Source organism: Equus asinus, chromosome 3, assembly GCF_041296235.1.
Source record: "Equus asinus isolate D_3611 breed Donkey chromosome 3, EquAss-T2T_v2, whole genome shotgun sequence".
NCBI lineage: Eukaryota > Metazoa > Chordata > Mammalia > Perissodactyla > Equidae > Equus > Equus asinus.
In genome coordinates this window covers 94,596,531-94,611,781 of record NC_091792.1, presented here as the reverse complement: position 1 = coordinate 94,611,781, position 15,251 = coordinate 94,596,531, and the positions used below count along the sequence as shown (strand labels likewise).

The 15,251-nt window shown below is 42.2% G+C and overlaps 1 protein-coding gene across 11 annotated transcripts in view; it reads right to left on the bottom strand.

Moving 5' to 3' along the window:
* The window catches only part of WDFY3 (WD repeat and FYVE domain containing 3), a 251,234-nt gene extending 238,714 nt beyond the window's left edge, over positions 1–12,520 (bottom strand). For 8 of the 11 annotated variants that reach the window (XM_044766252.2, XM_070505447.1, XM_044766251.2 and 5 more), the window contains exon 1: positions 12,190–12,327. The gene's annotated coding sequence lies outside the window, so the exon portion shown is untranslated. Of the gene's footprint in view, positions 1–12,189 lie in introns of all 11 variants that reach the window. The other 3 variants (XM_044766258.2, XM_070505446.1, XM_070505455.1) reach the window with 3 other exon arrangements.
* Positions 12,521–15,251: the final 2,731 nt, after the last annotated feature.

The window sequence follows — 15,251 nt, the reverse complement described above, 5'->3', positions numbered from 1 at the left end:
TTTAAAAAATTTTTTTGTAAAAATATGACTTTATTGATCTCTTAATAAAAATGGATGATGAAATGCAAAAGTCTAACTCAAAACCTGTACCTAGTACTTAACCTCTGCTACATTGAAGGATGAGACAAAAATGTTCAAAATACCAAAATCAACGTAGCCAACATGTTATGTAAGAGTATTTCTAAGCTTTAACAAAACCGAAGAAAGCACAAGCAGGTGTGATCAATATCTATAAGCATGCTTGATGTCGAGTAACACCACCAAAGTAACAATTAGGCACAGGAATGCAACCAATCTTCTTCCATTAGAACAGCGCTTGCTGAACAGCTCCTCGCTGGACTGGAATGATGCTTTGTCAGATGACATTAGGGTATACAAAGCAACTATTAAACTGTGTGCTAAAGTGGATGTCAACAAGCAGGGTAGAACGAAAAAAGGCTAGAATATGAGCATCTTTTTAAAGATCTTTCAACACTGGCAAGCAACAGCCAAAAAGTGGCTCATTTTTGATAAAGTACAAGGCTGAGAAAATTCAAAGTGCACACAAATCCATAAAGAGAAAAAAGCATAAGCTTTCTAAGAATGATACAATACTCTTCTGCAAGCTACAAAGAGAGGTCACTAGTACTGTCATCTCAGAAAGGCTATTCAGCACCTTTTCCTCCTGCCCTGCCCCAGCCACACAAGCGCACGTCAGCGCTAATGGTGGCCTTAACGCCTTTGCAGCAGCTGCCATGTCTTGTCGGGCTTCCCCATACCCTCCCAAAAGTATAAACACCTAGGCCAACCCATCTGGTGGTTATGCAACCTAACTCAAGCTGGGAATCACTGAACTTATTTACTCCGGTGACTCAGATTTAAATCTGGGTCTCTGTGGAAAAGGAGGTGGAGAACACAAACGCATGTTATGATACCATTTTTTGTTAATATTTATTGTATAACTAAAGCAAACTTAGGATTTTCTGCTCTTTATATAGGTTTGACGCAGAAACTATCTTTCAAAATGCTTCAGGTTGGACTAGGTACGGATCAGCATCTGCTAGACTGAATGACGGGAGGCAGAACAATGCCTTCATAGAAAACTCTCTTTCCTCCCCTCTCCCCTTGCATAGGCATTGACCCACACGGTCTTCTCCCTTCTTCCTCCAGCCTCTCCTTTAGCCCTCACTGATAGCTACCTCTTAGCAATGCTGAACCTCACAATGTCAAGATAATTCTTTCAACGCTACTTTGCTCGAAGATGATAGAAATACTTTCAACATTGGAACTTCAGAAATAATAAAACGGCAAAGAGATAACTCATCTACTTTATTTCTGGACTTAGCAAATAAAATGAAATACATAAAGCACACCTGTCATTAATGCAATAGGTCAAATTATCTTTAAAAAGAACACATGCTAGGGAAGTCATCTTTAGTACCATTTCCATGGGGACCTACTTCCAAAATGCTTCAGAAGCAAAAGTAATGTTTCCATGTTAAAAATATGGTTTTCTCCCTAAGTGTTTTATTTCTAGTCCCTATCTTCATTACTTAAATAATAAATTCAGACTAGTTTTTTTCCCAAGAAACCTCATCTGATTCATTCATAGTGAAATCACTTGATTTCATAATTTTCTATAATTCTGATATAAGTAAATGTCACAATTTTCACCAAGGAAATTCTATCAATCTCTCTGATATTCATATCAAACATCGTCTTAGGGTTCCCCTAATCATTCCAACTCAAAGTAATCTTTCTACTCACTAAGTATCTGGAGAACTTTTGTACCTCTCAGAAAGCCTAACTGCACACTGTTCAATTATTTATGCATCTATCTTATCTCCACCATATTACCAACTTATCGAGAGCAGAACTACTCTTATCTTAAACATCCACGTATCTCTCACTGTACCCAGTACAGGACACAATAAAACATTTGATAAATACTTAGAAAAAAATTATAGAATTATTAGTATACACTATAGCATCATTTGAAAGTCAATTTACAGTGTATCATCATTTTGGGAAACAAGAACTAGGTTCCCACAGCAAGTTTAATTCCTTATACTTGATCTAATTTAGTCACTAGTCATTACACAAATAAACCAAGCTAAATAAAATTATTAGGTGATCAACACACAATGGTTTTTCTAAAAATAACTGACAGAGAGTTTACTTTTATTTCATACTTGTTTGCTTACCTATGGTATTTATCATCTAAATCACCAGACACTGTTTCAATGAGTAAACGTGCCATGGGGAAAGAAAGTGGGCTTTCGAGTCAGAGACCCAGCATTTCATCAAGGAGATCTGACTCTGAATTTACTGAGGGACCTCTAGGGGGAAGAGAAGAAAGAAACATAATACAACATGTATTATCACTCTTTCACTCGATAATGAATAGTGTCACAATTCCTAGGAGTGACAGTGATTTATTTTCTTAAGACTTAATTTTCTGACAACACGATTATTACCTAAGTCCATTTATTCACTCAGGACTTACTGAAGACCAATTACGTGCCTATGTGTTATGTGTTTAGAGAAAGAAGAAAATTTGCTGAAATACATTATCCAATATGTGGTAACGTTCTACAGCTGTTTGTTCAAATACACTATAAACATCCCTTCTACTTTTCCAAAATCTCCTCTATATTCAACGCAATGATAGACAGTACTTAATAAATATCCCCAACTGCCCAATGTTTTTTTCTTTAGATTCATTACATGTTAAGAATGAACATCCTCAGTAAGCAAATATAGTAGTGATTAAATAAAGAAGTCCAGCAAAGAGGAATTAAGAAGAATGCCATGTAACTGAAATTTTACATGACCATATCCAGGCCTGTGAATGAACTACCAGTGGACAATCATCAGCCATTTGCCTAGTTACCTGTCGCCCTTTTTATAGGAAACATACCCTTCGTCTGCTGCCCAGGGAAACAAGGCACAGCATCTGAATCTGTACATGCTACCCTCTTCACTGTCCGAGGAGAACAAAAATATCGACATTCTTGTATTTGTCAATCTTTTTCAAAATAGGCAAGATCATTATACTTTTAGTAATAAAATACAAATCAGTATTGTACTATAGTTATATAAGATGCTACCACTGGCTGAAGGGTACACGGGACCTTACTATTTTTACAACTTCCTGTGAGTTTATAATTACTTCAAAATTTAAAAAATATATCAGTAAGGAAATGTCATTTAAATAAATGTTGAGAGAAATTAAAATAAGTAAATAAGTTGCTTTTCTAAACTCAAAACACTCAAAATGTACTAAGAGGTTTAGATATTTTGAGAAGATACTTGTGGGATTCTTTTTAACGTGTTGAGTCCCAAATATAATAATCACCTCCTAAGTTAGGCAATTTATAAAGTAAAAATTAGGTGTGTGGACGCTCTACTTGAAGGCAACAAACCTACAAGTTGCGTGCAGATAAATTAGTTGTCTCCCCCGCACCCGGAAGAAAAAAGCAGGTAATAGAAAATAATTTTGGCATAACTTTTTAATACCAGATAATGGCTAGGTATCAGATTCCTATTTTTTCTAAGGCTAATATTAAATTAATTGGCCTCCTTTAAGTCCACACTCGCTGGAGAACAGAGGGCAAGAAGCTGGGAAGAAACACTATACAGGAAGAGGAAGCTGGGCCTGGGATTCAAAAATACAGCAGATTCATCAAGTGTTGAAGACACGTCAAAAATCACCCTGGAACATGACCCCTTTCACAATGTAGGTAGCAAGGGCTTGAGAAACTGAGGAAAGCTAAAAGAATTAGTGCCAGAACTCAATTATCACTATATCTAAGGGACCTGGAGTGGACAGGACTGCCAAGAGATGAAGAACCAGAGGCCAGACAGGACAGGTGACCCAGCCAAAGTAACACAGCTTTCTAGCGGCAGAGGTACAATAACAATTCAAATCTCTTAATTTCTGGGCCTCTGAAGTGCCAATATAAATAAGCACTTATATTTTATAAGTAGGAATAAGGAATACTTTAAAGGGATTAGGCCATACAGAAAAGAATCAAACAACTGTAATTAGTGTATTAAAAGAAATCCTCAGTCAGTAGTCTTCTAAACTTGAAAATACAAGTTCAGTACTTTAAATCCACTGTGGGTACAAATGTATCTAGTTGACTTCAAGATACTCATCTAGGCTTGCAACCTCACCAAAATGCATAATTACACTACCACTTAAGTCTGTTCTCTCTACAAAGTAGGGAGTCAGTTTTCTTAAGGCTTAAAAGTATCTGCTATGGGGTCAGCATAACGATAGACAGGGCTGTCGCAGCTCACACACAAGTCTCAGGCTTGCCCAGGTACTGAAGCACCTAACTGCCACGGTGCTCTTTTGTGGAATATCACAAAACAATGATGTATGAAACTTAAAATAACTAAATCTACATTTAGTTATATGCATTCAGTTTGTGCCAAGTCATACACTAATATACTAGACACAAATAAAAGCAGGTGACAAAAATTAAAAAAAAAAAATTTATGGGGCCGGCCCCACGGCCAAATGGTTAAACTTCCACACTCTGCTTTGGCGGCCTGGGGTTCGCGGGTTCAGATCCTGGATGTGGACCGGCTCTGCTCATAGCCAAGCTGTGGAGGCATCCTGCATATGAAATAGAGGAAGACTGGCACAGATGGTAGCTCAGGGCTAATTTTTCTCAAGCAAAAAAAAAAAAAAAAAAAAAAGAGGAAGATTGGCAATGGATGTTAGCTCAGGGTGAATCTTCCTTACCACACACACACACACACACACACACAAATTTATGGGAGAAAACTTAGAAACCTAAGTCATTAGTAATTTCTCTTGACCTAAGAAAACCAATGTGCAAATTTAACAGCAAGACCATTCTACAAGGATGGGCTTACAAAACCAAGGGCCTACTCATGCACAACCATTAAAACAGCAACAAAAAAATCCAAATCTAAAACAAAACAAAAACTCAGCACTTAGTGAAATTACAGTGTATTTGGTCAACATACAAATAGTACCCATGTTAGGTGGGCTATAACACACAAAGTAATTCATATACTAAGAAAACTACGGGGCATATCATCACTAAGCTTGTCACAATGGATTACACTATGAAGATCAATAACCCAATATTTATGATCTATTATTCACAAGACAGTCTATCGCACGCCATGCTTTTTGGTTAAACAAAAATGGAAAAAAATGACTCCTATCACTAACAGACATTACTTTAAATGTTTTGCCTCAAGTCTTACAGCTTCTGCAGATCCAACACTGAGGCTCTCCCAATGACCTTCCCCTGCACGCTCAAAGACATGCAGGTACTGGGGGGCCAGGACCTGGAAGCCTGAGATGTAAGGTCTGAGGGGCCCGGAGTTACCGTAACAGTTCTAGCCTTAAGATGAAACCTGATGCTCTGGGGTTGAAAGGCCTGTGTTGGAGCCTGACAAATTTCTACAGACCCAGGGGTGAGTACAAACACCCCAAGCCGGGCACCAGTACCGTCAGGCAAATCAACCTACGGTACCTGCCTGTCTAATCAAAAGAAACATACCTAGAAATACCGACGTCTTTATGTCCGGTACTAGACTTTTCACACTGTGCAGGGCTCCTGGTGGGGTTGTTTATAGAAGTGATATTCTAGACCTATCAGTGTCTTGTTTATTAAAGATTCAGGGGCCCAGTACTAAAGTAACCTCTAAAAATTCCCACCAGAGAAAGGAAAACAGAAGTGTGAATGAACCAAAGCATTAGGCAAGGAACCCTATCTATTTAGCTTGGAGAGAAATTATCTACATTTCTTCATTATTACATTTTTTACAGTGAATCAATTCCCGAAGTGTCTGGCATCTCCCCAGTATATGATTAGAGGAAGGATAAGGCCACAGGGAAATATGTTAAAGGATTTGCGGGAAGCCTGCCCATGGGTTTAAGGGAAGCAGAAGAAAGAGAGCAGAGGCTGGCACCCGGATGTGCAATCATTCACCAAGTATTTACTGAGCACCTATGATGCACAGCTCACTGCCCTGGCCCTAAACGTACAGTGGTCAGCAAAACAGACAGAATCCACGTCCACGTGAGCTAGCAGTTACTATGTAACACTGCTGAGTATCTCCTTACCCAGTTTTCAATGACTAATCCCATTTTCAGCAATTCCATAATTCAACAGACATTAATTCAATGAAATAGGAATTCAGACGTTTAAAAAAAAATCTAGGACCTGAGCCTAGGGAGGAGACAGACAAACAAAGCAGCTGTTAAGTAGGGGTACGACAAAGGGTACTAAGGGGAGGGACAACCAAGCACTGTTCCGGTAGAAGGACAGCGCGGGGGCAGGAGAGGGCGGCATACTTCAGAAACTTCAGGTAGGAGACAGGAACGCGTCTCTGTCCACGCACAGGACACACTCTCAGCTCAAATGCACTGAGCCCAGAAGTCTAGGTCCGGCCTCCACGGTCTGCTGGCCTCTCCAACCACCCTAACCTCAGCTTTCCCTGCTGTTTTCTGAACACGTCAAGCTCCCTCCTGCTTCAGGGCCTCAGCACCTGCTCCTCTCTCAGATCTAAAACTCTCACTCCCTTAAATGTTTCCAGTATCTGCTCAAATGTCACCTTAACAGAGAGGCCATCTCAGACAGCCCTCTATAAATGGCAACCCACGCACACCTCAGCACCCCAGGACACTCTTAAGTCCCTTACCCAGCCTTAAGTTTCTCCATGGCACTTATTACCAAGTGACAATAGTATACACTTGTTACCTGTTCCCGCTGGCTAGAATTTAAGCCGCTTGACGTAACTCCACCACCTCACACTGTGCAGAGCAGACAGCAGACACTCAAATCTCTTCTTAAAGAATGAACAAATGAAGGGCCGTCAGAGATGAGACTGGAGAAGCTGGAGCCAGGTCATACAGAACTTTCGACAGACTAGGACCCCACGCTTTAATGGCCCTTCCGTAATGACTTAGGATCTATTAAAAGATTTTAAGCAGGAAAAAAAAGCATACTGGAAGATCACAACTTTATGTTTTTCAAAATCAAAAAAGAAAGAAGGGGCCAGCCCCATGGCCAAGTTCGGCACGCTCAGCTTCAGTGGCCCAGGTTCAGTTCCCAGGCATGGACCTACACCACTCATCAGCAACCACGCTGTGGCAGCAACCCACACACAAAATAGAGGAAGACTGGCAACAGATGTTAGCTCAGAGACAATCTTCCTCGAAAGAAAGAAAAGAAAAGAAAGGAGAATTCATTTTGGAAAGGGTGTGAGGGGAAGTGATGAGAAGAGGTGAGACTAGGGTTGAGGAGAGCACTTAGAAGACCACTGTTAGAGTTCAGCAGAGAAATACAGACCTGAATAAAGTCCTCCGAGGAGGAGAGGGCTGAAGAAGAGAGACACTTAGAAGATAAAGGCAACGGACCCGATGCTTAGTTGGATGTGGAAATGGAGGGAGGCTGAGGAATGGAAGATGACTGCCAGGTTGCATCAAGTGACGGGGTAAATGCTAATGTATCTACTCAAACTGAGAAGAAAGGAGGAGGGAAGACATTTGGGGGGAAAGATTATGAGTTAAGGTTTGGAACATCTCAGTGGATATGGCTAAACTAGCAGTTGGATATATGACTCCAGAGCTAAATAGTAAAGTTTGGGCTGGGAAGAAAAAAAGAAGAAGAGGGCTGGCCTGGTGGTGTAGTGGTTAGGTTTGCATACTCTGCTTCACAGGCCAGGGGTTCACAGGTTCAGATCCCTGACTCGGACAGAGCACCGCTCACCAGGCCACGCTGTGGCAGCATCCCACATAAAACAGATGAAGATTGGCACAGATGTTAGGCTCAGGGACAATCTTCCTCACCAAAAAGAAAAAAAAAAAAAAAGAGGGAGAGAGAGTTAAAGATGTATGCTTGACAGCAAAATATCACAAATGTACTATTTTTAAATTGTATTTAAATGATTGGCCTTCAAATATGCTGTTGCTCCATATGAAAAACAAAAAACCATTATGTATCTCAGAATAAAAATCAGTGTTCTGTATGTCATTAATACTTATTACACATTAGTGTATGACAAATAAAACATGACAAACCTGATGGTAGCAATTAAATAAAAACCAATCAGGAATATAAGTTATGATATTACTCGAAAATTAGTTTTCTAAATATTGAAAAGTAATGTTATAATCGTTTATGTATTAATGCTTCTTACAAGATCTGAGATGAGTTTGAAAGCTACATGATTGAATTATTTCAGTCTATTGTTTTTTCTTTAAGTCCAAGTAAAAGCTGACAAAATGCTTTAAACTTTTTTGAGAATTTTTTTTAAATTCTAAATTTTTCTTAAAAAAACAAAGCTTTACCTAGCTTTTTTTTAAAAAGCCAAATTTTTACAAAATGTTAACATCTAAACATTAGAATTCCCTAATGATGCTAACTTTTACAAAAAAGCAATTCTAATAACATGAAAGGCATCAGCACAACAAGAAACTCAAGAGACATCCTCCAAGTTCTACTGTCTTCATGGTGAGATCACGACTGATGACCAAGCCAAAAAAAAATTATTTAGCAATGTCTATCATAAACGTTTCATGTTGGTTCAAATACTACTGAAAATAAGACTTAAGAAGTCAGAAACACTAAAGGAGACCACTACATGTATAACAAATGGCTAAAAATTTAATAACTGACAATATTAAGTGCTGACAAGGATGCAGAGCAACTGAAATTCTTACATTGCTGCAGGTAGGGATGCAAAATGGTACAGTCATTTTGTAAAACAGCTCGGCAGTTGAATACAAAGTTAGTCATACTGACAAATATATACTTATAATAGGACCCAGTAATCCCACACCTAGGCAGAACTCAAGAAAACTGATAACATGTGTCCCTGTATTTAACTGTACATAATTTTTTATAGCAGTTTCATTTACAATTGACCAAAACTGGGAACAACTCAAATGTCCATTCACGAACAGATCAATAAATAGTGGGACCTCACTATAACGCAATGCTACTCAACAACACAAAGGAACAAACTCAGTGGTGGGCGAGAGCTGGCTGATACCAGCTTGTGAGACCCACTGTTCAATTTTCAGGAATTTTACAAGCTGGTTTAGGTAGCTTAAAATGGGCCACGATGAGAATATTTACACTGCACTAATTAGCAAATGCTACAAATGAGGGATTTTTTCTTTGGACTGCAGGTTGTTAACAACATTTACCAGCATACCACTAAACAACCTACTGATACACACAATAACTTAATGAATATAAAAAGCATTATGATAAGTGAAAGAAGACACAAAAGACTACACACTGAATGATTTCACTTATATGATATTCTAGAAAAAACAGAAGTATAGGGACATTAGTGAGATTAATGGTTGCCAGGGACTGGGGGTAGAAGAGGCAGACTGACTACAAAGCAGTATGAGAGAACCTTCTGGAAGGATGGAAATCTTTTACATCTTGATTGTGGTGATGATTATCCAACCGTATACATTTGTCAAAACTTTTACTGTATGTAAATTATACTTCAATAAACCTGACTACAAAAAAATTAGAGTAGAAGTCATTTATCTCTTAACCCTTCTATGGATGATAAATGCATCACACAGACAAAGGAGGAACTGGAACTTATCAGTGCAAGTATCAGTAAGGCAGATTTTAACCCACATAAACAGAAAAAGATTAAAAACGTCAAAAAAAGAAGTAAACTTGTAATCACAGGAAGTACGAAAATCAGAGGCTGGATGATACTGCCAAGGATGCTGCAGAAATGGCCCTGCTTTGGGTGTGATTTCAGACAAGGATCACTAAGGGAGGTTACCATCACTAAGGTCTCTTCCTACTCTGAGTCAGGGGCACTAAAATCCCATGATATTTTGTTATGACAATCTCAGATCCATTTTTCAATTGTAATGAAACATCAACGGCTCCTTTCAACATAAAGCGAATGCTATCATTGACTCAAAGCCTAGTGTGACTTCCTTGTTAGGAGTTCCGGCTATGAGCTCAACTGTTGGCCCACCAGTGGCTGTGTGACTCTGAACAAGTGTCTCTAAATATCTATTTCCCCATCTGTAAAATGGGATTAACATTTTCCTGAGGTTTCAATAAAAATGCCTAAGAACAATTTCTATGTACTAAACTCTCAATAACAAACATTTTTTCAGACTTAACTGGAAGTAAAAGATAATAAATTATCAAATCTAATCCTAAGAATTTTAACTTTCCAAATATAGCAGACTTACTCTTTATATATCCAGTGGTTCATAATCTTGTGGAGCCAGATCTGTTTGAGAATGTGATGATTCCATGACCCTTTACCCAGAAAAAACGCAAATGCGGTGCATGATTTCTGAGGATTCACTGACCCTCTGAAGCACTTGCACAAAATTAAGAATGCCTGATGTAAACTCTTAAAACTGCGAAGTTGATGGGGCTGGCCCCGTGGCCGAGTGGTTAAGTTTGCCCACTCCGCTGCAGGCGGCCCAGTGTTTCGTTGGTTCGAATCCTGGACGAGGACATGGCACTGCTCATCAAGCCACACTGAGGCAGCGTCCCACATACCACAACTAGAAGGACCCACAACGAAGAATATACAACTATGTACCGGAGGGGCTTTGGGGAGAAAAAGGAAAAAATAAAATCTTTAAAAAAAAACTGCAAAGTTGAGCAGTGGAATTTAAGAATCTTCAAAGTAGAAAATCCCACTAATATTGAAATATTACACTGTCATTTACTTTTCTTTAACAGACTTTGCAAGTAAGACTAGATCATGTCTTCTAATTCCTATCTCCTTTTTGCAGAAATTTTAAACTAGAAACATGACATTTTTTACATGAATCGATTTCAATTCAAAAAGAAACTAGAAGCAGAAACCTGTATTTCCAGCATCTTGAGAATGAATGGTTCAAAGTGTAACATGCACTATTGATGCTCGAATATCACAGGAGGCGTTCTCCAGTCAGTCTAACGCAATAAGTATTTTTAAATATAAAAAACATACCAAGCTAATCCCTATGTTTGAGTCCCACGATAAAGTTTTATTTTTCTTTTGAAGCAGATTTATTTTTCGTTAGACCTATGCACTAATACCACATCTAGGGGTTTTTTCCCCAACATATTTCTGGTTCTCTTTTATGTTGTTTATTTGTTATATGATTGACGGTGGAAAACAATTGTTCTAAACATGCTATCAAATAATTCCAACCTGGAAATAAGCTGCTATCTCAAAGCAAAAGGTTTGTTTTTCTTTTTTGTTTGGTTTTCAGGCTACAGTAAGCACTTGGCACTAACCAAGTAATGCTCATCACTGAACAAAAACTAGTTTTCTGTCTGCGTTAGCACCATTTTCCCACAGGAAACAACCATTTTTAAGGCACTGGAAAGGGTTCACAGGCAAGGGTTCACATACACAGTAAACATCCTTTCAATCCGGTTTTATCAGACTATTTCAGTGAAAGGAAGACCTCATACTGTAGATCTCAGGATGCAATCGTAAAAATCAATGAAACGCTGCACTTGAGGATCAAACACAGGCCAGGTCCGCCAAATGGCTTTTGGTCGGAAAGGTCACATCTGCTATTTAAATCCCACCGTAACCATGAATGTTGGCGATGCCGCCACATCGGTTGCAAAGAAAGGGCAAACACACACCCCAGGAGCATCTAGCATCTCTGGTTCCTTCCATAAACGAAGGTTTCCAGCACAGGGCGTGGGGGGGAGAGCAAGGCTGGAGAAGAAGCCAGGAGAGGCCCGCAGCCCTGGAGACAGCGCCCGAGGGATGGAGGCCTCGCTCGGCTGCGCCGGGGCGCGGGGGGCTCCGGGAGCGGCGACCCGGGGAGTCTGGCGGAGGGGCCGGGCCAGACCCCCCTTCCCGGGCCGCCGGGTTACGCCCCCGCTGCTTCCTCGAGGCAGCCGCCAGCCCTGTCCTCCACATCCCCGAAACGCCCCGGCATCGCTCCGCACCGCCAGGCGCCCGGGACCCCGACCCCGACCCGGTGTGACCGCGACGGCGCCCTCTCCAGGCCGCGGTGGAGGACACAGGCAGGCCGCCAGCCCCGGTCGCAGCGCGGTCCCGGGGGAGGTGGGCCACTGGGCCGCGGCCTGGCCCAGGGGCGGCGGGCGCAGGGCCGCGAGCGGGCAGCGCCTCGGGCCGCACGAACAAAGCGGCCGGCGCCGGGAGGGGCGGGGCGGGGCCGGCGGGGGCAGCGGCACTCACCGGAGGGCGGCCGGGCCGCCTGGCCGCAGCGGGGACCGCGGCGGGCCGGGCTCCGCGCCGAGGGCGCGCCGGCGACGGGCAGGGGGCGGCGGCGCGGCGGGGCCCGGGAGCCCGCGGCGGGGCGCACGGCGGCGGGCCGGGCTTGACTCCGCGGCCGCGAGGTGCGGGAAGCGGGCCGCCGCGGCGGGAGCGCGCTAGGCGGCCGGGGCCGCGATGCCGCCGCCTTTCCCTTCTCCCGCCCCGGGCCCTGCTCCCCCGCGGCCTCCTCCTCGCTGGGTCCCCGCCGCCGCCGCCGCCTCAGCCTCGGCTCTTCTCGGGCTTCTCCTCGCCATCAAGGCCGGGCCGACCCGCAGGGACCATCCTGGAAAGTGAGGGGTTGTCGCCGTCTCCCGCAGCTGTTGGTGGCCATCTTTAATCCTCCGCCTCCTCCTGCTTTCCCCACCTCCCGCTGGCTGCCTGACTGACTGACTCTGGATCCTCCTCTTTCCCCTCCTGCTCCTCCTACTGAGCCGGCCGCAGAAATTGCAGCCGCTCTGCCTCTTTCCCCTCCTGCCTTTCCTTCCTCTTTCCTTACTTCCTTCCCTTCCCTTTGCTTCCCGCTTACTCCTCGCTCTCACTGGCCAGTTTTGCCCCCTTTTGCAGGCAGCGGGCGCTGGATTCTCTGAGCTCGAGTCTGGCCCCCGTTGTCACTCCTGTCCCTCTCCCCTCTTCTCTTCCAGACGCACACAGCCGGCTTCCTTCCCCTCGCCCTGCGCTCAGCTGCTCTCGTTTCCCTCCCCCAGCCCACGGCCCCTCTTCCGCGGTTCTCACCTCAGTTCCAATTTCTCAAAAGACTCAGCTGAGAAAGGACAACTGGGTTCTGCTCTCCTTAACCCTACACCCATTTGCGGGATGCTGTCAGACCGCGATGGAGGCTCGGAAGACTGCGTTAATTTTACTCCAGCTGGAGTACAAAAGGACTGCCCACACCAGCTATTCTACTACGCAGCTTTGAAACTCCTGATGGTATCGTGTTTGGCTCCGCTCCATCATTGGACCGAGGAGTTGAAGAGCCCAGTCTCAAATGTTGCCTTCCCTCAGTGACCTTGAGCCGGTCGCCTTCAGCTTTTAGGGGTTTCCTCCCTTCTTGTAAAGGGCATTGTTTATACCTTTGCAATCCTAACAAACAGTGTTTAGACCAAATTAGCACGCCCTGGCAACACCAGAACTGCTAAATGGTCATCAGTTTGCCCCTCAGTTGTTTGTTCCTCATCAACCCAGTGGACCATTTGGGGCATGCTTCAGTTCTGGCAGTGGAGACAACCTGAGTCAGCAATCAGGAGTGGACTCCCTTAAACAGGCTTGGAGAGGGGAAGTGGTAATATCATTGTTCTAACGACAAACTTCTTTTTCCTAACACTGCAATCTCCAGGAGCTTGTGAATTTCCTCTAATAAAGATGAAGCAAGCTGGACTTGCTGTTTGCTTCTTTTTAGCCAATTTTCCTTTGGCAAATTGGACTCATTGGTGAGGATTCACTCACCGATTATTACAAGGTTCAGCACTACTGGCCGATAAAATACAAATGTTAAATGTGGGCGCTTTAGGGCGGCGGTAACCGTTTCTGCTTTTTTGGGACAGTGGCTATTAAAAAAGCACCTTACCCTTTCATAATAAGACGACTAGATGTGTTCAAAGATCATTGCTTTCAACGCGCCAAATATGGGGAGAAATGTTTTAAAATGTAGGTTTAGATTCTATTTCAAAACGAGTATTTTTTTAAGTTCAAACCGAAAATTATTATAAAAATGTGTTACAAAGCTCTTTGAAAAGAGTATGTCAAAACAATCCTAAAAATATATTTTAATAAAAAATAGTGCACTTTGAGAGGCAGAGAGGTGGGATTCTGATCTGTTTTCTTTGATACTGGCAAAATAACCTGTACTCATTTAGGTTCCAGGTTTCAGGTGCCGTCTTTCAATACTAGTAATTCTGTTTGAAATCAACAACCTGCATCAGCGTCCAAAACTCTTTTAAACCCAAATAAAGTCTTTGAGACAGCTTTGGATAAGACATTTTGGAATAAATTATTAAAAACAAAGCACTTGTATGTTGGGAGGGTGTGTATAGTGTGTCTGTGTGTGCGTGTGTGTGCCTGTGCCCACCCGCGCTCTTTGGCCTTTTGGTGTTTATTTAGATTTTGCATTTCTCCAGTCTATTACTAGACAAAATTACCATAAAATTTTTGACGACTCAGTATTTCCTTATAAAACTGTATATTTGTAGGAAAAAGAGATTGGATAACATGAATACAGAATGAGTGAGAAAATCAGTTAACAAACACTGAGAACAGCATGCATTTTAAAAGGAGAATTTTCAGTGAAATATGAGGTTTCTGGAATCTTATCATTGTGATTTTATCTACACTGAAGAAAGAAGAGTTCCACATTTTTAAGTTCATTAATACTTTAATTATTAATATTCGTCTGTTGAAAGAACTGTATTGTAAAGTTCACGGATAGATTGGTGTGCAAATACAGCCATTTCTTGTTAATGTCTTACAAACTGAAAATCTCACAAAGGTTTTTCAGTGATGGAAGCTTTTTCTTTTTTCTTTTTTACTGAAGCCATAAGAACACAAGCACTGTAAGAATGGATAGTATTCAGAGAAATCAGACCCTTCACATGGACGTTCTGCAGCTCTGTTTCAGATGTGTCTTCATTACAGCCTTACCTTCTTTAGTCTTTGTTGCTGGGCAAGTGTAGTTTCTCTGTCATCTTAGGGTTTGGGTATAAAAAAACAAAAGGTCAGGCCAGGTTCTCCTGCAACATGATTAGAGTTTCATATGTATTCACTCTCAGATAAACTCATGGTTCTCTATAAAACAAAGAATTGTGTTAAAGTGGGAGAAACCCTTTGTGCAGGGGCCAGATGGAAAGGCATCAGGCATGTGCAGCAAACTCCTCTGGGAACAGAGAAGCCAACAGGAAGGCCTGTGTATTTCTAAGCCGAGCCTGGTCCCCAACTTATAATTCATGAATAAGGTGATGGTGAAGAATAACGACCAAGAGGAGGTGTGACAT